Genomic DNA, 26,849 nt, shown 5'->3' with positions numbered 1-26,849 from the left:
GTGGGGCAAAACCTGTCTTCATTCTCCTTCCATTTATAGGTTTGAAAAAAGGAACTCCACACGACAGAGACTTCCCCAAAAGATGTGTTACAGCAAATGCTAACCTCCCTTTCTGCACTGCACAGGTCCCTCCCAGCCCTCAGGGAAAGCCTGCCTCTTCCTGACAACCACTTTCCTAAGAATGCTGGTTTTAGGAAAGGTGAGAGGAAAATGTGCATCCTCCTCCCTCTGTCACAAAGGGCAAGTGACAGAAGTCTTCACTACTCGATCCAGAACTGAGGACTTCGAGTGCAGTCTGAGCAGTCCGCCCTCATCTGATGTTTGGCCTCCATAACCCAATATTAAGATAGATGGGAGTCTGGTGAACCAGAACCCCTGCCATGTAAAAATTAAACCTTATTTTTTACTTAATTAAAATAAATGAAACCTGTCTTCATTTTAAGATGTAAACCTAGCTTAGAACCAACTTGTCAAGATCACTTTTAATCACTCAGTGAGTTCCCTGGGGAGAGAAAGTGAGCAGCATCAACATATAATTGCTCAATTTGAAAACATTTTCCAGGCTTCCCTGGTGGTGCAGTGGTTAAGAATCCGCCTGCCAATGCAGGGGACATGGGTTCGAGCCCTGGTCCGGGAAAATTCCACATGCACAGAGCAACTAAGCCCGTGCACCACAACTACTGAGCCTGAGCTCTAGAGCCCGCCAGGCACAAGTACTGAGGCCGTGAGCCACAACTACTGAATCTCGCGTGCCTAGAGCCCATGATCCACAACAAGAGAAGCCCGCACACCACCGCTCGCCACAACTAGAGAAAGCCCGCGCACACCAATGAAGACCCAACACAGCCAAAAACTAAATAAATAAAAACCAAAGAAAATGTTTTCCAAAGACGGCAAAACCTGAAAGCTCTTCGCTGATATATGATTCTCAGCAACAAGGAATAGATGCCATATCAACAAACCCTTTCCTGAGTACATATCAGCTTTCTGTTTACTCCTGAACGTCAGCTGTTAGTCTACAGCCATGATACACTCAAACTGTCTTTGTGTCAGAGTAAAGACACCCTCTCCTGAGGGAACAACATTCGGAGAGAATCCACGTGGAAAGACCTGGGTACTCTGACACCATTAGCAACTAGACAACCAGGAATGATCTAGAATCCAGCTGAGACATACACCTCATTTTCCATTGCTTACAAGGATGACATTGCTTACTGTGTTCCTTCCTGTGGGAGCAAAGATGGGGCTAGAACAGCCAGTCCATGACTGGTAATTCCTTTCATGCCTATTACCTGAGCTACTCAAATAAACAAGTGTTTCTCTCCTTTGCTATACACTTCTACAATAATAAAAAAATATATTTATTTTGGTTTATTTTAAAAGGAAAAGCAATTGAAGGAGTGATGGATATAATTTCCTGTAAAGCTACTGAAAGAGTGACTTCTGTTAGGAAAACAAACACAAACCCCCAATCATCATTATCCATGTGGAGTTGTCATGTGGCCGAGTGTTTCCAAGTATTTTCAGCATCTGACAGTCTACCAGGATCTCATGACTAATATTCTCATTCTTAAACTATGCTATTCTCAAAACCATGGCTCCTTTCAAACCAACCATATTCTGCCTCCTCCTCAAAAAATAATTTAACCAAAACCAAAGAAACAAAGGACCCACACATATCCCTTCTGAGGAAGATAGGAAGACCCTGACGAAAGGCTGTGACATGAATGACAGCAGTCATGTCAGAATGGAAGCCGAGTGGCCACTGTGAGGAATGATGAGGGCTCTCAAGTCCAACAGGACTTCTTACTAACGGTAGGTCCTTGTCCCAGCCATTCCCTCTCTAGCTAAACTGGGCTTACAACACCTCAGAGAATTAAAGGAAATAATATCAGGGGTCCAAAAAGGAAACAAGACAGCAAGAGCCTGGCAGGAAAATAAACGAGTTAAGGGGGTTGCTCAGGGTCCCAACTGTTTCCAACAAAAAATGAAAATCAAGAATTTTATATCATATCTCCAAGTAATTCATTTTATTCCAAACACTGTAGGCTTACACTGTTTGGACCAAATCCTGAGCCACATTGGAATGCTGGGCATCTAGTCTGTAATTGCTGGCTCACAGAAAAAATTTAGCAGTATTCCTGGCACATATAGCAAAGTACAGCTATTATCACTAATAAAGCTCAAAATGTTATCAACTTGCAACAAGTTGAGGCTAATCAGCTGGTTGGTTTAACAGCTGATTTCTTGGTTTTCTGAAGTGGAAACGAAAGCAAGAGAGAAGGGCTGAAAGTTAAGTCACCAAAGTTAAGACACTACATAATAGGACATAGTGTTCCCGAAGCATTTTTCCTTTTGAGGCTGTACTTTCCAGAGAGCAAAGTGTCTATTTCCTGGAGATGTTCTATTGCATATGTGCCTTTACACTTTTTATCACTGGTGAAGTTTTTAAGTATTCAAACAAAACCTGGTTTGATCAGAATCAGTTTCCTGGATTGTGCTTTATAATGTTTAACCATAGATTGGTTCAAGATGGTGGAGTAGAAGGACGTGTGCTCACTCCCTCTTGCGAGAGCACCGGAATCACAACTGACTGCTGAACAGTCATCAACAGGAAGACACTGGAACTCAACAAAAAAGATACCCCACATCCAAAGACAAAGGAGAAGCCACAATGAGACAGTAGGAGGGGCACAATCAAAATAAAATAAAATCCCATAACTGCTAGGTGGGTGACTCACAAACTGGAGAACACTTATACCACAGAGGTCCACCCACTGGCGTGAAGGTTCTGAGCCCCACGTCAGGCTTCCCAACCTGGGGGATCTGGCAACAGGAGGAGGAATTCCCAGAGAATCAGACATGGAAGGCTAGCGGGATTTGATTGCAGGACTTCAACAGGACTGGGGGAAACAGAGACTCCACTCTTGGAGGGCACACACAGTGTACTGTGCACATCGGGAGCCAGGGGAAGGAGCAGTGACCCCACAGGACACTGAACCAGACCTACCTGCTAGTGTTGGAGGGTCTCCTGCAGAGGCTGGAGTGGCTGTGGCTCACCGTGGGGACAAGGACACTGGCAGCAGAAGCTCTGGGAAGTACTCCTTGGCATGAGCCCTCCCAGAGTCTGCCATTAGCCCCACCAAAGAGCCCATAGGCTCCAGTGCTGGGTCGCCTCAGGCCAGCCAGCCAACAGGGAGGGAACCCAGCCCCACCCATCAGCAGACAAGCAGATTAAAGTTTTACTGAGCTTGGCCCACCACAGCAACACCCAGCTCTACCCACCACCAGTCCCTCCCATCAGGAAACTTGCACAATCCTGTTAGATAGCCTCATCCACCAGAGGGCAGATGGCAGAAGCAAGAAGAACTACAATCCTGCAGCCTGTGGAATGAAAACCACATTCATATCTTCACAGAAAGATAGATAAAATGAAAAGGCAGAGGACTTTGTACCAGATGAAGGAACAAGAGAACACCCCAGAAAATCAACTAAATGAAGTGGAGATAGGCAACCTTCTAGAAAAAGAATTCAGAATAATGACAATGAAGATAATACAGGACCTCAGAAAAAGAATGGAGGCAAATATCAAGAAGATGCAAGAAATGTTTAACAAAGACCTAGACGAATTAAAGAACAAACAAACAGAGATGAACAACTGAAATGAAAACTACACTAGAAGGAATCAATAGCAGAATGAGGCAGAAGAACGGATAAGTGACCTGGAAGACAGAATGGTGGAAATCACTGCCAAGGAACAGAATAGAGAAAAAAGAATGAAAAGAAATGAAGACAGCCTAAGAGACCTCTGGGACAACATTAAACGCCCCAACATCCTCACTAGAGGGGTCCCAGAGGGAGAAGAGACAGAGAAAGGGCCTGAGAAAATATTTGAAGAGATTATAGTCAAAAACTTCCCTAACATGGGAAAGGAAATAGCCACCCAAGTCTAGGAAGCACAGAGGGTCCCAGGCGGGATAAACTCAAGAAGAAACATGCCGAGACACATAGTAAGCAAACTGACAAAAATTAAGACAAAGAAAAATTATTAAAAGCAACAAGGGAAAAATGACAACATACAAGGGAACTCCCATAAGGTTAATTTCTCAGCAGAAACTCTACAAGCCAGAAGGGAGTGGCACAATATATTTAAAGAGATGAAAGGGAAGAACCTACAACCAACAATACTCTACCCGGCAAGGATCTCGTTCAGATTCAATGGAGAAATCAAAAGCTTTACAGACAAGCAGAAGCTAAGAGAATTCAACACCACCAAACCAGCTCTACAACATAATGCTAAACGAACTTCTCTGAGTGGGAAACGCAAGAGGAGGAAAGGACCTACAAAAACAAACCCGAGATCCCAACCTGCTGCCCAACGTGACGCTGGGAGCGCAGATCCTGGACACTTGTTCCAGGGACACTTATGCGCTCGAACAGTCGCTCACTTTCGTCCAGGCGCTCATCCAGAAGGACACCTCCGAAGTGCGCTGCACCAACGGCGAGCCTCCGGTTTTCGTCAAGCCCGCGAAAGTAGTTGGAGTGATTGGGGCTTCGGGGAGTTCGGTCTCCATCGTGGTAGCCAACATCCTGAGGCTTTTCCAGCCGAGTGGATGAAAGGCTCTTGCTGCTCCAGCCAGGAGTCAGGACTCTGCCTCTGAGGTGGGAGAGCCAACTTCAGGACACCCGTCCAAAAGAGACCTCCCAGCTCCACGTAATACCAAACGGCAAAAATCTCCCAGAGATCTCCATCTCAACACCAGCACCCAGCTTCACTCAACGACCAGCAAGCTACAGTGCTGGACAACCTATGCCAGCCATATAGCAAAACAGGAACACAACCCCACCCACTAGCAGAGAGGCTGCCTAAAATCATAATAAGTCCACAGACACCCCAAAACACACCACCAGACGTGGACCTGCCCACTAGAGAGACAAGATCTAGCCTCATACACCACAACACAGCCACTAGTCCCCTCCACCAGGAAGCCTACACAACGCACTGAACCAACCTTAGCCACTGGAGACAGACATCAAAAACAACGGGAGCTACGAACTTGCAGCCTGCAAAAAGGTGAACCCAATCACAGTAAGATAAGCAAAATGAGAAGACAGAAAAACACACAGCAGATGAAGGAGCAGGATAAAAACCCACCAGACCTAACAAATGAAGAGGAAATAGGCAGTCTACCTGAAAAAGAGTTCAGAATAATGATAGTAAAGATGATCCAAAATCTTGGAAATAGAATGGACAAAATGCAAGAAGCAGTTAACAAGGACCTAGAAGAAATAAAGATGAAACAGACAATGATGAACAACACAATAAATGAAATGAAAAATACTCTAGATGGGATCAATAGCAGAATAAATGAGGCAGAAGAACGGATAAGTGACCTGGAAGATAAAATAGTGGAAATAACTACTGCAGAGCAGAATAAAGAAAAAAGAATGAAAAGAACTGAGGACAGTCTCAGAGACCTCTGGGACAACATTAAACGCACCAACATTCGAATTATAGGGGTTCCAGAAGAAGAAGAGAAAAAGAAAGGGACTGAGAAAATATTTGAAGAGATTATAGTTGAAAACTTCCCTAATATGGGAAAGGAAATCGTTAATCAAGTCCAGGAAGCACAGAGAGTCCCATACAGGATAAATTCAAGGAGAAATACGCCAAGACACATATTAATCAAACTGTCAAAAACTAAATACAAAGAAAGCATATTAAAAGCAGCAAGGGAAAAACAACAAATAACACACAAGGGAATCCCCATAAGGTTAACAGCTGATCTCTCAGCAGAAACTCTACAAGCCAGAAGGGAGTGGCAGGACATACTGAAAGTGATGAAGGAGAAAAACCTGCAACCAAGATTACTCTACCCAGCAAGGATCTCATTCAGATTTGATGGAGAAATTAAAACCTTTACAGACAAGCAAAAGCTGAGAGAGTTCAGCACCACCAAACCAGCTTTACAACAAATGCTAAAGGAACTTCTCTAGACAAAAACACAAGAGAAGGAAAAGTCCTATAATAACGAACCCAAAACAATTTAGAAAATGGGAATAGGAACATACATATCGATAATTACCTTAAATGTAAATGGACTAAATGCTCCCACCAAAAGACACAGATTGGCTGAATGGATACAAAAACAAGACCCATATATATGCTGTCTACAAGAGACCCACTTCAGACCTAGAGACACATACAGACTGAAAGTAAGGGGATGGAAAAAGATATTCCATGCAAATGGAAACCAAAAGAAAGCTGGAGTAGCAATTCTCATATCAGACAAAATAGACTTTAAAATAAGGACTATCAGAAGAGACAAAGAAGGACACTACATAATGATTAAGGGATCGATCCAAGAAGAAGATATAACAATTGTAAATATTTATGCACCCAACATAGGAGCACCTCAATACATAAGGCAAAAACTAGCAGCCATAAAAGGGGAAATCGACAGTAACACATTCATAGTAGGGGACTTCAACACCCCACTTTCACCAATGGACAGATCATCCAAAATGAAAATAAATAAGGAAACACAAGCTTTAAATGATACATTAAACAGGATGGACTTAATTGATATTTATAGGACACTCCATCCAAAAACAACAGAATACACATTTTTCTCAAGTGCTCATGGAACATTCTCCAGGATAGATCATATCTTGGGTCACAAATCAAGCCTTGGTAAATTTAAGAAAATTGAAATTATATCAAGTATCTTTTCCGACCACAACGCCATGAGATTAGATATCAATTATAGGAAAAGAGCAGTAAAAAATACAAACACATGGAGGCTAAACAATACACTACTTAGTAACGAAGTGATCACTGAAGAAATCAAAGAGGAAATTAAAAAATACCTAGAAACAAATGACAATGGAGATACAACGACCCAAAACCTATGGGATGCAGCAAAAGCAGTTCTAAGAGGGAAGTTTATAGCAATACAAGCCCACCTTAAGAAGCAGGAAACATCTCGAATAAACAACCTAACCTTGCACCTCAAGCAATTAGAGAAAGAAGAACAAAAAAACCCCAGAGTTAGCAGAAGGAAAGAAATCATAAAAATCAGATCAGAAATAAATGAAAAAGAAATGAAGGAAACAATAGCAAAGATCAATAAAACTAAAAGCTGGTTCTTTGAGAAGATTAACAAAATTGATAAACCATTAGCCAGACTCATCAAGAAAATAAGGGAGAAGACTCAAATCAATAGAATCAGAAATGAAAAAGGAGAAGTAACAACTGACACTGCAGAAATACAAAAAATCATGAGGGATTACTACAAGCAACTCTATGCCAATAAAATGGACAATCTGGAAGAAATGGACAAATTCTTAGAAATGCACAAACTGCCAAGACTGAATCAGGAAGAAATAGAAAATATGAACAGACCAATCACAAACACTGAAATTGAAACTGTGATTAAAAATCTTCCAACAAACAAAAGCCCAGGACCAGATGGCTTCACAGGCGAATTCTATCAAACATTTAGAGAAGAGCTAACACCTATTCTTCTCAAACTCTTCCAAAATATAGCAGAGGGAGGAACACTCCCAAACTCATTCTACGAGGCCACCATCACCTTGATACCAAAACCAGACAAGGATGTCACAAAGAAAGAAAACTACAGGCCAATATCACTGATGAACATAGATGCAAAAATCCTCAACAAAATACTAGCAAACAGAATCCAACAGCACATTAAAAGGATCATACACCATGATCAAGTGGGGTTTATTCCAGGAATGCAAGGATTCTTCAATATACGCAAATCTATCAATGTGATTAACCATATTAACAAATTGAAGGAGAAAAACCATATGATCATCTCAATAGATGCAGAGAAAGCTTTTGACAAAATTCAACACCCATTTATGATAAAAACCCTGCAGAAAGTAGGTGTAGAGGGAACTTTCCTCAATATAATAAAGGCCGTATATGACAAGCCCACAGCCAACATCATCCTCAATGGCGAAAAACTGAAAGCATTTCCACTAAGGTCAGGAACAAGACAAGGTTGCCCACTCTCACCACTCTTATTCAACATAGTTTTGGAAGTTTTAGCCACAGCAATCAGAGAAGAAAAGGAAATAAAAGGAATCCAAATCGGAAAAGAAGAAGTAAAGCTGTCACTGTTTGCAGATGACATGATACTATACATAGAGAATCCTAAAGATGCTACCAGAAAACTACTAGAGCTAATCAATGAATTTGGTAAAGTAGCAGGATACAAAATTAATGCACAGAAATCTCTGGCATTCCTATATACTAATGATGAAAAATCTGAAAGTGAAATCAAGAAAACACTCCCATTTACCATTGCAACAAAAAGAATAAAATATCTAGGAATAAACCTACCTAAGGAGACAAAAGACCTGTATGCAGAAAATTATAAGACACTGATGAAAGAAATTAAAGATGATACAAACAGATGGAGAGATATACCATGTTCTTGGATTGGAAGAATCAACATTGTGAAAATGACTCTACTTCCCAAAGCAATCTATAGATTCAATGCAATCCCTATCAAACTACCACTGGCATTTTTCACAGAACTAGAACAAAAAATTTCACAATTTGTATGGAAACACAAAAGACCCCGAATAGCCAAAGCAATCTTGAGAACAAAAAATGGAGCTGGAGGAATCAGGCTGCCTGACTTCAGACTATACTACAAAGCTACAGTAATCAAGACAGTATGGTACTGGCACAAAAACAGAAAGATAGATCAATGGAATAGGATAGAAAGCCCAGAGATAAACCCATGCACATATGGTCACCTTATCTTTGATAAAGGTGGCAGGAATATACAGTGGAGAAAGGACAGCCTCTTCAATAAGTGGTGCTGGGAAAATTGGATAGGTACATGTAAAAGTATGAGATTAGATCACTCCCTAACACCATACACAAAAATAAGCTCAAAATGGATTAAAGACCTAAATGTAAGGCCAGAAACTATCAAACTCTTAGAGGAAAACATAGGCAGAACACTCTATGACATAAATCACAGCAAGATCCTTCTTGACCCATCTCCTAGAGTAATGGAGATAAAAACAAAAATAAACAAATGGGACCTAATGAAACTTCAAAGCTTTTGCACAGCAAAGGAAACCATAAACAAGACCAAAAGACAGCCCTCAGAATGGGAGAAAATATTTGCAAATGAATCAACTGACAAAGGATTAATCTCTAAAATTTACAGGCAGCTCATGCAGCTCAATAACAAAAAAATAAACAACCCAATCCAAAAATGGGCAGAAGACCTAAATAGACATTTCTCCAAAGAAGATATACAGACTGCCAACAAACACATGAAAGAATGCTCAACATCATTAATCATTAGAGAAATGCAAATCAAAACTACAATGAGATATCATCTCACACCAGTCAGAATGGCCATCATCAAAAAATCTAGAAACAATAAATGCTGGAGAGGGTGTGGAGAAAAGGGAACACTCTTGCACTGCTGGTGGGAATGTGAATTGGTTCAGCCACTATGGAGAACAGTATGGAGGTTCCTTAAAAAACTACAAATAGAACTACCATATGACCCAGCAATCCCACTACTAGGTATATACCCTGAGGAAACCAGAATTCAGAAAGAGTCATGTACCAAAATGTTCATTGCAGCTCTATTTACAATAGCCCGGAGATGGAAACAACCTAAGTGCCCGTCGTCGGATGAATGGATAAAGAAGATGTGGCACATATATACAATGGAATATTACTCAGCCATAAAAAGAAACGAAATTGAGCTATTTGTAATGAGGTGGATAGATCTAGAGTCTGTCATACGGAGTGAAGTAAGTCAGAAAGAGAAGGACAAATACCGTATGCTAACACATATATATGGAATTTAAGAAAAAAAAATGTTATGAAGAACCTAGGGGTAAAACAGGAATAAAGACAGAGACCTACTGGAGAACAGACTTGAGGATATGGGGAGGGGGAAGGGTGAGGTGTGTTAGGGCGAGAGAGAGACATGGACATATATATACTAACAAACGTAAGGTAGATAGCCAGTGGGAAGCAGCCGCATGGCACAGGGAAACCGGCTCGGTTCTTTGTGGCTGTCTGGAGGGGTGGGATAGGGAGGGTGGGAGGGAGGGAGACAAAGAGGGAAGACATATGGGAACATATATATATGTATAACTGACTCACTCTGTTATAAAGCAGAAACTAACACACCATTGTAAAGCAATTATACCCCAATAAAGATGTTAAAAAAAAAAAAAAGAAAAGAAAAGAAAGGTAATCAGGATAGATCCTGAGACTAGATCCTATGACTGGGCTAGATCTTTTCTCTGAACAAACCTGAAACTCAAACGTGCTTCAGGATGGAGCATAACCCCATTATTATTACTATGGCAAAAGCAGATGCCATCACACGATAGTGGCAAGAGCACTTAATTGAGACCCAGGTAAAAGTAGGCGATAGTTGATTCTTTGCCATTTTCTTGCTGCTTATAATGAACATGTCCATTTCTCTGAGATTCAGTTTAAATAATGTCTGCCCTATTTATACTAAAGATTATGCACCTCAAGAAGGATAATGCACGTAAAAGGGTTTTTTTTACATTACAAAACAGTATTCAAATATAGATTGTTATTATGGTGCCAAAAGTCTTAGTCCAAAGTTTTTACGATGTTAATCAAAGAGTGATTATAGTTATATCACACGTGATTAGTATTATGACCTATCATACTTTCAGATTTGACTAGTATCACAAGCAGATTCCTTTAATAATGTTTCTTGGTGATTGATCTGCTTTCTACGAGAAAAATGATTATTAATGCAAATGCAAAATCTCTATTAACTGATCAATAGAGGTATTTCTTGAGATAGGCTAATATACTAAGGACTTTTTTCCATTCAGTTGGAAGAATTAAGACTCGTGGGAAGAAAATACGTGCTTCATTTCTAATGTCAAGGACTCAAGTCTGAAGACCCTTAGAAAACACACTCCACTTGATTACAAGAGAAATTTAAGTATATTTCAAACCAGACACAGATTTGGAAACTGGAATTATAACATGCACTTGAAAGTATACAGGCAGCAGCATTTTATCTAAACTGGCAAATACAGAACAGAGACTAGGGCTGGGGGAGAAGAATGAAGAAAAAGCACGTTGCCTTAGGAAAGATCACTGAAAACTGGCATTAGCTTTTTGCATCCCTGCAAAGGTCTGTAGGAATAAAAATTCTGTAGCCATTTTATCACTGGCTTCCATTGTAATTTTGAGCTCATAAGGGAAATCAGAGGTTTCCAAGATATGAATCACATTTCCATCAACTCATTCAATCATCTCACACATACTAAGGACTCTGTGCGTCTGCCACTTAGTTGGGTACCAGAGACAAAGGTAAATACATGACATTCTCTGTGCTCAAGGGGCTTAACCTATCCTTGATGGAACAGAAGCTCATAATCGAGTAACTAATGAGCTCCAACAATGGGGCAGGCTCTGCTTAGGAATTCTAACATTCTTCCCATTCTGGTATCTCCTCTACGTCCCACACTCCGGTCCAGGTCACAGGAGAACAGCTACTCAAATATACAACCAATCCATGAGATCAGTTCATAAGAATTTTCAAGTTCATACATACTGAAGTAAGTTACAAAAATTATTCTCATTTCATAAGAGTTCGCACTGAATATAAATGTAGAAGAGTGGCTGCCCCTGCTTCAAAGCTATCATGTAACCCAGCAACTCAATGAGTCACACACAAATGCTTTTTTTCACAGAGATCTTTAGTAATGAAAGCAATCACTTTTTTATTTTTTAAACTCTGTTACTGTCCTGGATACCGTAATACCATTCTTATTAAATTTGTTGACTGGCTTTTAAATGAAAACTGGTGATAAGACATTTAGGACCTGGTTGGAAAAATATCACATTGGTAATTTGACTCCAATTCCAGCGGGATTTCTATTTTCATAGTTCCCTTGAAGCGAAAAGCTGAGCTCTGGGCAGTGGCCCGGATAACACACATGTACAAGATATTGAGGTGCGTGAGATGGATTACTGCCATAAAACTACTAGTTGCAAAAAAACTGAAAATACAATTCAAACAGGCCGATTTTTACATCCCTCCTAACTGGAGAGTAAAAATTATCTGCCCCAGCCTAGGTCTAGATCATAAAAATTCTTTCTTCCGTTTCTATCTAAAATAAATGTGTTCAAATTCAAAGAATAAAACCTTCCCTCATGAGAAACATGGTATTAAAGACAAGCCTTAGTGCGGCAGCAGCTCTACCTCTGAGCAAAGAGAAGGCAGCAACGCTGACTCTCACGTGTGGGTCCCTCAGACACGGACACCGCACGCGGCTCTGAGTCTCCTCAGCCCTTGCTGACATCCGGAGGCCCCCATCCGCTGCCTGAAAATACACTAACTCATTTTCAAGAATCACTTGGGGAATCTGTTCTAATGCAGATTTCTAGATCCTATTCCTCCCTCCCCCCACAAAGATTCTTAATTCAGAAAGTTTATAAGGTGTGTCTTTGACATACAGCATTTTTTAGCAAGAATTCCTAAGTTATTTGTAAATCCTTAGACCCCAACTTAAGAAACACCACTAAGTGGTCGTGATGACAAAAGATTATGACCCCTGAAAAAAGCTGAGAAGTTTTATTCTTTGGAAGATTTATTTTAATACAGGAGTAGAGCAATCATTTTACATAAATTGGGGCAGTCACAAAGGATTCACCGAAGCTCTTTCCACCTGTCTTAAAAATTACCTCAACATGCCATCCTCCTCACTGTGGGCAATTAATTTGCCTCCCAGTTACCAAGACAGTCAAGGCAATCCAGTTTGAAACATCTCAGCTCCCTGCCGGCTGCCTGCGAGCTTCTCTCTCTGCTCCCACTTTTACCTCTTTCCCATTAGTCTCAAGCCCAAACCCTCCACCAGTGCTCTGGTCCCGTGGGCCTGGGCACTGCTCTAGCAAGCATCCTCTGTCTCTGGGATTTCCCTCTCTACTTTTCAAGCTTCCTCTTTAACCCAAAGATGTGATTAAATCTCTCAACAACAAAAATTCCCAAAGCACACGCACCACAAGCACCTGTGAACGCCACCCTCTCTCCTTCTCGTCCAAGCTCCCGGGGGCCCCATGCACCCTGCCTCAGCCTCCCCACCTGTCCCCCACCCCTCACCTGAGAGGATAAATACCACATCTGCCCCACGTCCACCCTGCCCTCCCCAGACACCACCCACACAGGTGTCCAGGGTCAAATGCAAGGACACTTCCCTGCCCTCTTTCTGGACTCCCCCCACCTCACCCAACACCTCTGGCCACTGGGTCCCTGTTGCTCTCTTGGCTTCTCTGGGTTTCTCTCTCCTATGCACCGTCCTTCTCACTCCTCTGCCTGCCCTTCAGCTTGCTGCTTTTCAACCACTGCAGGCCACCCTCGGCAGTCTCATGGACCTGTAGCTTTAACTACACGTGCACACTGACCCCCACCAGACCTGTTCCCTCGATCTCTCCCTCTAATGGCAGAGCTGCAAGCCTACATGCAGGCTGAACATAACCACAGGCATCTCAAAATCCGCATGGTCAAAACTTACCTCCCCACCTCCCACCATCCCAAACCTGCCCACGTGGACCATGTCCATTCAGCCGCCCAAGTCAGAAACCTGGAATTCACCTGACTTTTCCCTCTCCTCCCTCCACAAATGTTTATTGGGCAGAACTGAAGAGTGTGGTAGAGTTGACCGGATGGAAGAACTTGAACTAGGTCTTTAACAACAAGAACTGAATGTGCAGAAATGGGGGCAGAGGTCTTCCCAGGGGCCCATGGGTGCAACACATATGCCCCATAAAGGTAAATTCAGGAACAGCGAGAAGCTTGGTTAAAGTGAGGAGTAAGTAAAGGTGTGAAAGGCTAAAAAGAGAGCATCCTCCTCTCCTGAAAACCTTGGCTATGAAGCGAAACATTCATTGTTTTGACTCCACTGCTTCCTTCCTCCTTAAAGGACTGGCTAGGCCAGTCACAGCATCATGGTCCCCTCCCGCAGCCAACAATTCCATACAGGCGGGTACCCGCCCAAACCTTGCCAAATAGACACGAAGGGAACACTACCACTTCATTTCTAAGAACACTTTCCTTGTTCCAAAAGGGCCTTTCCCCATCTAGATCTCATCCTGTGTGGCTATGGTGCCTGAAATGCCTGCAGCCATCTAGCCACTAGCCAGGGCGTCAGGCGCACCCATGGGGAGGGCAGAGCTAAGAAAGATACAGAGAGATGGTGCTGAGGCTGGATATTCCCACGTGGAGCCTGCCCTACTACTCCTGGGCCTGTCCTACCTCTGGGTTATGTATCATTTCTTAAGGTAATAAAATTCCTTGTTGCTTAAAAAAAAAAAAAGTGGGGATACAGGTATAAGTCATGTTTAGAAAACACTGGGTTAAAAAACAGCTAAACAGGTTCATTTACTAGGATTTCTCACAACGTTAGCATAGCAATACACAGCGTAAAGCTTCAAGAACTTGGTTTCTCAAATTTATGCAACCCCCCCGCCCCCGCAAGCCTCTCATCCTGCCTCTTCTGTTTTTGCAGTATACCTAAAAGCATCTCTGAAATTAAGTGTTTATGGACCATAGCGTAGAAAACTGATTTTTCCTAGAACAGATGAAAAGAATGTATGACTGACTGTTATGATACAGTATAGTGACAGCAGAGTAGCACAGAAAAAGTGCCATGGGACCCCAGAGGCTTCACTGCCGTTCTACGAGGTTCTCACTCAGAATGGCAGATGGGTCTCACGTTATATCTCAACTCTAGTAAAATTTTAGTGGCGGCCTGGAATGCTATGTTGAAAAGGATTCTGAGGCTTCATCCAGACTCAGGGGAAAAAAAAAAAAAAAAGCTGCCTTACTTGATTAGCAATGACTGTCATGAGCACAGAAAGGGCAGCTGTGACATCATTCTGAGACCTCTAAAGTAACACTAATTCCTAAATAGATCCTAGAACCAGCCCAAAGATTCTCAAGTTTTTTAAAATGTGAATCAGGTTTTAAATTAGACCAAACTAATGTCTAATAATTAAAATGGTAATAAAATAGTTAACTACAGAGGCTCCAAAATAAGAAAGACCTGGGTTTATTTTAGTTCTTCCACTTGCTCTGGGCACATGGTTTAGCCTCTCTAAACCTCAATTTTCCCACCTGTAAAGTGAGGTTAACAGTCCCTACCTCACATGGAAGATATAAAAATTTAACTGGGTAATGCATATATGCACCTGCATACAGTAAATGCAATAAATATTAAGTTTAGCTATAGCAATTACTAAGGCATTCACTTTATGACATTCACATTATGACTCTTGTAGTGTATTTATTTGTCCACTGTATTCACAGCCATGGGTTAGAGTAAAATGAACCAAACTGAGGCCATAGAAACCATTTTCCTGAACCCATAAACAATGTCAATTTATAGGCTATCATAAGCAAATGGCAAAGACGACTGCAAAGCACTGTTCAAAGTGTTACCTGTCTTGAATAAGACATAGAGTATATAAATCTAACTACTGAGTGATTATTCTCTGCAAAAGACAGATCTCATACATATTTCTTCCAATCTCTCCATAGAGAAGGCCAAGACACAATGACCAAACCAACAGCTATGAGCCTCCCTAACACCTAGAATGAGTCCCCCACTCTCTCAGGGGCACGGGGCTTTCAGTGCTAGAACCAAGACAGTTCTGAGCAAACCAGGACAACTGGTCACCCTACAAACAAATGAGCAGGTGAAGTCCCAACAGTTGGCTCCGAGTCTGGCTGTGCTGCTCAGAACTGAAACAGAATGAGTTCATGAAATACTATTTTCCCTTAAAAGAAATCAGGGCTCTTTGTGGAGAAATGGCTAATTCCAGGTGTGAGCAGAAAATGCTCAAAATGAACCTGAAATATCTTATTATACCAGATAGCAAGAAAACTCTCAGACTTAGTAGGGTCATATCAAAAGGACTCAGGAGCCAACTTGAAAAGGTTCCCACTGGGCAGAGATGGGACTGCCTAAGCTTCAAAAAAGATAATAATTACAACTAATTGAAACCCATCAAATACATTCAAATCCATGAGTTCACAATATTCTTTTAAACACATAACTAATTGGTCACCTTCAGAGGATGATGGGGAACAAACTCATGATCTTGGAAAACTGATAATGGGAAAGAATCTAGCATTTATCCTGCTTTTCTATAGGAACTGTACCACTGTGCAACCAAACAGGAGATGATGGAAAAATGTCTCTTTTAAAAACATATTCAAACCAATAAATAAGACAAATGACAGAATTAAAACATCCCTATTTGTCACCCCCCCCAAAATTAATAGATCCAGGTATTGAGGATCAACAGCTACTAACATCACAAAAAGAAAGACAATCAGTTATTATGTGCCTCCCGATGAAAGGTCACACCACCACCTACAGTCCTGCCAAAGGGGTCAAACACAAGTCTGATCAGGCCTCTGGGTCCAGTGTCAATTTGCAGGACATACAAAGGAGGAAGGAACAAGCTGAGCTGTATCATTCATATGCAACCAGCAAAATCCAGACTATAGGACACTACAGGACAACTGCTCCAGGTTCTTCAATAGATAACCCATAGGGAAAAGAAAAGGATACTGGGAAGACTTAATTTTTTCAAATGGGCAAGACTAAACCATAATGTCCACGGATGCGTGGTTGACTGATAAAACTGTAACAACACGCAAGGACGTGATTATTATAGAGTCAAGATGGCGTTACTTAGGTGGAAGGGAAGGGAATGCCATTGGGGTGGAGATACAGGGGGGCTTCTGGGGCTTCTGGAAGTTACAAGGGTATTGTCTTTATAATCACTCATCCAACTATATGTTTATTTTGTGTAATTTTTCTGAAGCTGCATCTTTATTCTTATAGAAAAGTTTTTTTAAAAAGGTGAAAGTGTAACATCTACCATTTAACACCTTCTAATTCAAAGCACTTTTACAAATACTAGTATTTACGTTTTCAAATACTATCACATTGTTCCAAACAACCTCTTAAGGTATTTACTATCTCCACTTTTCAGATAAGGAGACTGGGGATTAGAAATCTTAAGTAAGTTGCCCACTGTCACAGGGTTATTAAAGCAGAGCCAGATTCAAATTCAAATAACTGGCTGACTCCAGAACCATTCTCTTAATGCCTATGCTCTACTGATCCCCAGTGATTCAGTCACTCAAGACATTTATTGCTTACCTACTTAATCATGCTAGATGTTAAAGACACAGGGGGGAGTTTCTGTCTTCATGGAGTTCAAGGGTTAATGAGAAAGACAGACAAGGAACCGTCCAAGTATAAAATCACAACTGTGCTAAGTACAATGAAGAAAAGGTCTACGGTGCCACAAGAATATATGAGCTTCTCTGCAAAAGTGATGGCTGAGCACTGAGGAGAAGTTAGCCAGGTAAGGGCGCAGCGGGGCTCCAGGCAGAGCAAGCAATGTTCAAAGCTGCTATCCAAAGAGCGAGGTTGGCACTTTGAGGGCTGGGGATAGAGCATGAGAAGTGAAGGTAATTATGACAGGAGACCAGGCTGGAGAGCTGGCAAGAACAGGAAGCTGATGGCTCTTAATTAAACATGCTGCAGAAGAGGGATTGGACTGGGTGTGCATTTTTAAGAGGAGGAATGGGAGGAGCCGACAGGGAGGCAGAGAGATGAACTGAGGGGCTACTGCAGTCACCTAGGAGGCACATGATGGCAGCTGGGACCAAGCAGGAGACATGGCAACAAGTGGATGGACGTAAGATACTCAAGAGGTAAGGAGACAGGTCTGGAGGATGGACTGCACGTGCGGAGGAAGGAGAGGAGAGGTCAGGAAGGACTCGGGCTTCTGGCTGCAGGACTTTCGGAGATGCTCAGTCGCTGACGCAAGGAGCAATGGGAGAGGGACGGAGACACTGATCACAAGACAGATGGGGCCTTGGACCTGCTGAGTTTCAGGCACCACTGAGGGTACCACGTGGAAAGGTCAAGTTAAGCAGCTGAATAAGTGAGTCTAAGTCTGAGGAGTAAATCTGGACTCCTCCGTGTAGAGATGGTTATTGCAGGGGTCCCCGGGGAAGCCCGCCTAAGAGTGAGATACTTCCAAAAATGGGACCTCAAGGATGATCAAAATTCAAATCTAGAAAACAAAGCAACCTCCTTAGCTAATCTAGGGGTTGCAATCTCAGAAAGGTTTAGTGAAATGGGAAAAAAAAATCAGAAGGAACAATATGAGATTAACAACTGTGACTCAGGAAAAACACGTCACAATTTCTGGGATGTTTAAGGTGTTAATTCCACGCCTAACAAGTTGGCAGGGTTTGCACATGGCCCTCAGGTGTATATTTGTTGGAGTATATTTGTATACGAGGAAGAGGACTTTGGGAGGTGCCTTGTGTGTAGCCGCTCAAGGTTGGAGACGGAGAAAGCTCTGGAGCTAGGAGAGAAAGCCCGAGCTTGACCCCAGGGGCTGCTCTGAGCCAGGTACAGAAAGGAGCCAGACAAAAGGGATGGGGCTGTCTTCACAGGAGATGCAAACAGAGACGTAAGCTCCTCAGCTTCTATTACACGGTAAAAAAGAAAAAAATTTAAGTATACCCGAGTGAGAGAAACAAGGCTACATTCTCAACTTCCAAAAAGCACATGAAGTGGCTTTGACTCAGGAAAAAAACAAAAACAAAACAGAAGGACCAAGCATGCCTGGATATCCAGTTTTAGGGGACTGAGACAGCAGTAGCCAAAGAAGAAATGTGCTTTTTCACAGACTGGCATGGGTGACAGAAAGAAGGCTCTCTCAAATGTTTTGCAGGCACCAGGAATGGAAGAACATAAGTGAACATATTCATAAACACATAAATACTGCCTGTGGGCTGGCAGAAATGAGGGGAGAGCTGCAGGATGCGGTCCTGCATGAGCAGACAGGAGCAAACCCTATACAATTTGAGTTACTACTATTAATGTAAACTCACTCATACATACAAGGTGGGTGAGAACTACAGAAATTCAGGTAACTTTAGAAATGAGTATTTGTTAAAAATGCATCCAACTTTCCAAGAAGTGTATTCTACACTAAAATGAAAGCTTACTAAACAGATCTTAGTGACCTAAACAAGTTCCAGTGTCTTATTCTAAAAATGCACTATTCATTCCGGTTTCCCCTTTGGCCTCGGAGGCATTTTACTTGGAGTTACCATATTCATTTTCCTCTACATCCAGCTCATGGCATTCATACATGGAAACCCCAGGCTGACTGACAAATGTACCAGGACTGGCCAGTGCCTAGAGTCACTGATAAGCACAGGCCAGCCCTGGGGACAGACTGGCACAGCTCACTCTCCTAACTGCATTCTCCCAAAGCAGCACCTAAGCTGAAAAGCCCACCAAAATGCAACCAAACCCCACTGGGCTTTCTGGAAAGCTCCACTGTGTTTAGAGAAACTAAATAACACACCCGAGGACTAAAGGAGGGTGTAGGAGTGAGTAACTGAACCCAAGCCCTGGCCCCCCAGGGTACCCAGCAGAGTCCCTGAGAAGGGCTGCCTATCTACCCCTGTCATGTCATCTCCACCCAAACAACCAACCCTCATTTAGAAAGTGACCTAACAGTGAAGTTGGTAAAAATACAAGTTCCAAGTATGCAAGTCTTTCAAAAGCAAAGCTGCAAAAAAAAAAAAAAGGCAAGTTTGTATGCCATCTGTAACAGCCTTCTACAGACACATCCTTTTCTAAAGCCTAAGCCCTCAGCACCAAACTTGCTGAGTCACCTTTTTTTAAGTACAATTGTGTGCACTATTCTGACTGCACAGGGTTCATACATTCTAAGGAATCTAGGGCACTTCCTATCCCCCAAATGATAAGGTTAGGAAATGAAACCTAAGATATTTTTAAGAAGGCAACATTCAATTACTAAGGTGACATCGTAGCATGTTCCCAAAGCAAAAGCAGCTTAAGATTCAAGGGAGTTAGAAATAAGCTTCCTGGGAATGACCAGAATTTAGGCTCCAAGCAGACCACTCAAGCTTGGAGACTTTGGTCTTCACATTTGTGAATAAACAGTAGGACCCTTTGGTTTAGGGCTTGAATTTATTATTTAGAGGGAACGTTAAGATACTCTAGAAAAGATTCTTGAACCAATCTGTAATAACTACTGATAATTAACATGAAAGAACCGTCTCACTCAATCTTGACTTTTCGCCTCCAGACTCCATTCACACAGCTTCATTAACTCTCACTTTTTATCACTGCAACTGATCAGTGTTTCTCCTGAGTCCCTCCCAATCACATTTCCATTTAACATTTCTAAATCCCAGCTCTGATGCTACACTCCAGAGCTCAGAAAGTGTGAGTAGCTGCCCCAACTACAGACTATAATCCAACCCTACTCTCTCAGCTGAGGACTTCCACAACCTGGCCCAAACTACCCCTGCAATCCTACCTCCGAGGATTCATCTCATACACTTGCCGGCAACTCAAACCCCAAAAAGTACATGTACTCCGTCTCTAAAACGATTTGCTGGGTTTGTTTTGGTTTTGTACAAATTGTGAAAATATATATTGCCGCCTTCCAACAGTTTTGCTAAATTCAAAAACACACTCCTCATTTCTTAGAATACATTTGCTGGTTTTGATGAGCATTTTTTTTATGTTCAGGTTTAATCGTGTATTGTAGCTTCCTACTTTGAAGTTATCACTATCCATATATAACTTCTTACGTTTACTAACCCTTAGAAATAGTTCTTCATAATAAAGATACAGAAAATAATTTTCCTTTATGTGTAATCACTGTTTATATGTCAAGAGATTATAGGTATCAAAAGCTCCCATTTTTGAGTACATAATTGTATTTGCTTGTATATACATAATATACATCTGGAAGAATAATCAACTGTTAACAATGGCTGCCTATAAGGAAGGGAGATATTTTTTCCACGGCATATCTTGTTATATGTTTTTTTATTAAAGCCATGTGATTGTATAACCTGCATAAAAAGTTAAATTTAAAAATTATGATTAGAATGAATTTAAGGCAAACAAACCTTACACTACAGAGTTAGGTACATTTAAGGGGGTCTCAAAAGCCATCTTCCTCAAAAACATTTTTCCCAGTAGCCACCATGACTTAAATCCCCCAGTCAAAATACAATCAAATATTCTGAAGACAGTATAAGTGTATTATGCCACTATCCACTATCAAATTATTGAGGATTAGTTTATCACATTAGCATAACAAAGGAAAGTCACAAAGAGGCTGTGTATAGTCTCCCTAAGTCTTGTTTCTTTTCCTTTTTCCCTCAATCAAGTTTGTTTTACTCAAAAGAACTTTTGTATTGGTAAAAGAACTCATTTAGGGATTCCAGAAGTCCTACCCAAGCCAAGTGGCACCATGGGTTGCTGTGTGAATGTTTTTACTGTCTCTATAAACATCTGCTGTCCCCTCCAGTCTTCCCTATCAGTCTAATCTACTCAGCCTGAGAGGACAGGAACAGGGAGAGTCCTGTTCACCTTTGATTCCTCCCCAACACTAAAAACACTGCCATGCACTTAACAGAAAGCAATTAGCGAAGCTCTTAGTAACACCTACTGCAAGACTATGATCCCTTCTCTAGGGAACAGTGGTTGAAATTTCAAATCTAAAAATGTCAGTTGGATTCTCAAGTCTGTTCTCATCTCAAACAATAATCCATTCATTCAGGACAAAAATCCATCTACAGAGAACTTACTTATGTGCCTGGCACTGACACTCAGCAACTAACCAGGCCAAAACTGTTCTCACGAGATCAAAAAGCAGATATGCAGCAGATCTTCAGTAAATGCATAAGAGATTTGATGAACTTGTTGAACTTTGCTATCTGTCTAAACTTGGAAAAGTCTTTAATGTTTTCTTCACATAGCAATGGACCTCAGTTCCCCATATGCTACTAATCGCCTGACTTGTGGACTTTCTTGCATCATCCCTCCAATCCTCATTAGTTAACTGCTTATTTTTTAACTTAATGGGACGTAAATCAAGAAGTATCTAATAAAATACAATGTAAAAGAGAAAAATCCATAATTATTATGTGAATGATTGACTTTTTAAAATTTATTTATCTTATTTATTTATTTTTGGCTGTGTTGGGTCTTCATTGCTGCGCACGGGCTTTCTCTAGTTGCCGTGAGCAGGTGTTACTCTTCGTTGCGATGCACAGGCTTCTCATTGCTGTAGTTTCTCTTGGTGTGGAGCAAGGGCTCTAGGCACGCGGGCTTCCGTAGTTGTGGCACATGGGCTCCAGAGCGCAGGCTCAGTAGTCATGGCGCACGGGCTTAGTTGCTCTGCGGCATGTGGGCTCTTCCCAGACCAGGGCTCGAACCCGTGTCTCCTGCATTGGCAGGCGGATTCTTAACCACTGCGCCACCTGGGAAGCCCATGATTGACATTTTAAAAAGTTATTCCCTCTTATTCCTATTGCCAAAATGTAAGAAATTATTTCCCTTTCTTCCATTCTATGAAGATGCACTTAGATCCTGCTGGTCCAGGAATGAAAATAAGTTTTCTGAACTACTGATTCACTATTCCCATATTCTTCTTGCTGCTGCCTTGGTTAGATCACGTGCTAGGGTCAAGTAACTGTGGCTAGTGAATCTAAGGCTCTTGGTCCGCATGAGTTAACTGGCCTGGCACAAGACCAAACTACAACCTTGGACTCGGAACACCACACTCTGGCAGCCTACTCAGCAAAGGCGGGCTAGCAGCTGCTGCCCAGGAGCAAGCCAGCCCATCGCAACACAGCTCCAGTCAGCTGGCCTACGACAAAGCCCAAGTGTTTCTAAAGTGGAGCCCAGGTAGCAACTGTCAAGACTTTACCATCAACCTTTCTGACCTTACACAAGTTTTTTTGCCACCTGAATATACCACTGGATGTTATTTCTACCCGAGATGAAAATTTAGTTTTACCACTTTAATCAATAGTGATTCCCAGCCAAGTAAAATCGAAATCCTTGCACAAAAGAGATGCCCAGTAAATATTAGATTAACTGAAGGGGGAAAGCACAGAGTTAGTGACCACTGGATATACCACTGGATGTTATTTCTACCCGAGATGAAAATTTAGTTTACCACTTTAATCAATAGTGATTCCCAGCCAAGTAAAATCAAAATCCTTGCACATAAGAGACGCCCAATAAATATTAGATTAACTGAAGGGGGAAAGCACAGAATTAGTGACCGCAAACTGACATAATTTTCTTCATTATCATCAGCAAACACTCACAAAAGATGTCAGTCATGAGTCCTAACCGCATAGAGTTGACAGCCAATAACTACCTTGTGAAGCATGCAGGAGCATTTGAACACTCCTAGACATGAAAACACCTTTTCCCTTTTAGTTTAGGCTTCTCTGGTTGCCTGCTTTTAATAGTGTATTCATTTTTTTTCCTCTATAGAAGGAAGCCAAGAAGGAAAAAAAAAAAGGAAAGAGAAGGAAGGAAAGATGGACAGATAGGATAGATCCCCATGTCTGACATGTCTAGCTGACACTAGAAGAACCCAAAATATGTAAGAACAAATGAGGATTCTTTTCTTAATGCTGAATCAAACCCTCTGCAGTGAAGTAGTCACTGTATCATAAGAGGCACCATTTGCTTCACTCCAAAACAGCCTCCCCTCCACCTATGTTAGATGACTGGTGTGGTCCGGCTCCTACTACCACAGAACGGACAGTTTATACTACACCACATGCTTATGCTTCCATTCATAAAGAACATTGTTTTAAAAGCTTAAGCATAAATTACTGGAAATACAGCACAACAAAAGGCTTGAGTAAACTGCACTGGTACTGTAAATATATAATTTTATGTGAATAACATGCATTTCAATTCTAAGTAACACAACCTAGAAAGTAAACATCCTAGTGTACTTATGTTCTTATTTAACATTGTGAGAATCTGAATTCAAAAAGAAATGACCAATAATCTACTTTCCTTAAATCATACTACACCTCTTCTACTGCCTGAAACCTCTGGGTAGCATACATGAGAGATTACATATGCTGCTTCATTTTCTGTCACCTTTAATGTAGTATTTTCTCTGCTTCCTCTACTAAAGCACCTTCCCGGATGATAACCCAAGTTTTACCAGAGGTACAAGTGAGCTGGGAGGTTTGAGGGGATGTATTTTCCAGGAAAAGGGGAGGGAACCCACAGCATGAGGCTTTCAAGCCCTCAGAGTGAGCTGCAATCCTACAGCTTTGACCCTGACCCCACCATCTAAACTTCCTGCCCTCACATACCAGGCACTCTTAATCACCGGACTCTTAGTTACTTTTGGTTTCATACCACTACCCAAAAGTAACTCCATTTATTTATTGCCTGATTCCCCCGTAAGTATACAGTCTCCAGAAAGCAGGGGTTTGCCTTGCTGATTCAACCCCAGCTTCCAAAATAATACCTGGCTGGCATAAAATACTCAATAAATACGTACTGAATGAATTACAACGTCTTACAATACTCTAAAGAATTCTAACGTCATTCACAGATCGATAAACCAACTAGTAAAATCTTGGGATCTTTATTTTTTTTATCATTGTAGAGAAAAAGCAAGAGGAAAAATACACCTACTCACCAAGTCTCGCTAAATTAGATATGAAAAAATGGACAGCTGAGTGAAGGTTTTTAAGAGAAATAAACACAACTACGTAATTTGAGACTACTTATGAAAACAGAAGTTCCTGTTCCTTACTATATTGAATTGCTGCTCAGCTTACACAGTAAGGATGCCCCACTCTTTTACCTACAACCCTTCAGCCATTATCTCAGCTCTGCATTCGGAACTGACACACTGAGGAAACGGTACTTCTGGTTAAGAGTGTGAGGATTTTCACAAAAAAAGTAAGCAGGTCATATCATAAGCAAACACAAAACCCAGGGGGTAATGACGCTTCCAACAAATATTCTTAGGAAGTTGAGCCACTGACATTTCCCTTACCCCAGAGTTCTCGGTCAATTTCAGTTTAATGACAGTATCATTCAGTCAAGCAGCAAGAGTCAAGCTACGAAAGAATCAAGTTTCTTTTATAGGGCGGTGAGACGGATGCTGGGAGGTAGGGGAAGCAGTGGTTTGGCACTAAGGAAGCGAAGAGCTCATTTAAAATACTGTCCTTCCCTATATTCCCTATATAACCACCGTTCTTTACTATATCGCCACACCTCACTGATGATAGCCTTCCTTCTGACGCAAAGTACAGTGATTTCGGGCATCCCCTTCCTAAATCACTGAAACTGCGATACTTAACATGGTGGAAGACAGGACAGCGTGATAAAAAGTGTACCCAGGCTTGGGCATGAAGTACCGGGTGGGTGACCTAAGCCAAGTCAGCCCCTCTGCGTCAAGCTTCCTCGTCTGTAACAGGGCATAAAGTCACCCCGACAGGGAACGGTTATCGGAACCCAAGGTAATGACCAGCCCAGGGCGCAGCGCCTGCGTACAGCGACCGCCGCGCTCCCCTCGCTCCCACTCGCTAGCTGCAGAGCCACAGCGAAGGTCTGGAAGGATTGTTCAACTACCGAGGCTGGAAATGAGGATGGTGTCGAGCAACTACATGGCCTACTAACGTGCATCTCGGCAAACCCACGGAGCCCGGAGCCCGCCTCGCGCGGGGACCGAGGGGACGCGAGCGACTCCCCGCCGGGCCGGCCCACCCCAAGCCCCGTTTCCCTCGGGCGTCCGCCGAGCCGGGCCGAGAAGACGGGCCCGCCGCGATCCCCGGCCCTCCCGGAGCTGGCGGCGGGGACCGAAAGCGGGTGGGCCGGGCGAGGCCGCGGGCGGGTGCGCGCGGCGGCGGCGGCGGCGGCGGGGAGACCCGTACTCACCTCCGGCGGGCGGCGGGCGGCCGCGGCCAGCCGTCTCCAGGCGGCGGGGAAGTCGGGCGGCGGAGCTCGCGGGCTTCGGCAGACCAGGGAGAACAAGGTCCCCAGCAGGAAGGCGGCCGCAGCGCAGCCCAGGTACAGGCTGAGCCTGAGCAGGACGGTGCCCGGCCCCGCGCTTCCCGCTTCCCAGCAGCCGGGCCCCAGGAAGCAGAGGGGCACGGCGGCGAGGGCGGCCACGGCCACCGGCGCCCGCCAGCTCCCGCCGCCAGGGCCCCCGGGGGCTGCCGCGTCCTCCCGGGAATCTGGCCGCCGCTCGCCCGGGGCTTCCGTGAGGCCGGCGCCGCTGCTGTCGGTGGCCTCGGGGTGCATGCTGCTTCCTGGGCCGCTAAGGACAAGTACATCTCCCTCCCTGCTCTCCCCCGGCGCTGCCCTGGACGGTGGCCTCCAAGCGGCGCCTCCTCCCCTCGCCGCTCCCGCCGCTCTGGAGGCAGAGGGAGTCCGCGCTCATGCCCTCGCCGGCGGCCCACCGAGGGAACGGCTCCAACAGACGCCGCGAAGCTCCTCTCGGCGACCCCTCAGCGCCGCCATGCGGCGACTGGCCCTCAGCTGCCCGGCCGGGCGTGCCCAGGTAGCCAGACCCGGCTGGGACTTGAGCCGGCCGGGTGGGGGCGGGGACGGGCGGCGCACCGCCGCGGTGGAAATGCGCCCGGCGGCGGCCGGTCGCCGGCCGGGGGGCGGTCCCCCCCCCCCCCCCCCCCCCGCCCCGCCCGCCCCGGCCCCGCCCGGCCCCGCCCGGCCGCCCACCCGCGGTGCGGGGGCGGGGTCCGACCCGCCCCTGCCCAGCGGGGAAGGGGCGCCACCAATCCTGGCGAAAACTGCCTTCCTGCGCTCCTCCCCGCCCCTCCCCCAGCATACCGTGTGTTGATGGACATTTTTGCTGCAGGTGTCAGAAGCGTTTGTAATTCTCGAGCTCAGGTGAT

General features: G+C 43.4%; 1 protein-coding gene across 1 annotated transcript in view; it reads right to left on the bottom strand.

The window, feature by feature from the left end:
• The window catches only part of SNX25 (sorting nexin 25), a 117,295-nt gene extending 91,309 nt beyond the window's left edge, over nucleotides 1–25,986 (bottom strand). Inside the window, exon 1 of the mRNA XM_007466526.1 lies at nucleotides 25,873–25,986. The gene's annotated coding sequence lies outside the window, so the exon portion shown is untranslated. The remainder of the gene's footprint in view (nucleotides 1–25,872) is intronic.
• Nucleotides 25,987–26,849: the final 863 nt, after the last annotated feature.

Source organism: Lipotes vexillifer, unplaced genomic scaffold (genome assembly GCF_000442215.2).
Source record: "Lipotes vexillifer unplaced genomic scaffold, Lipotes_vexillifer_v1.1 scaffold951, whole genome shotgun sequence".
Lineage (NCBI taxonomy): Eukaryota > Metazoa > Chordata > Mammalia > Artiodactyla > Lipotidae > Lipotes > Lipotes vexillifer.
This window is presented reverse-complemented; position numbering and strand designations above follow the sequence as displayed.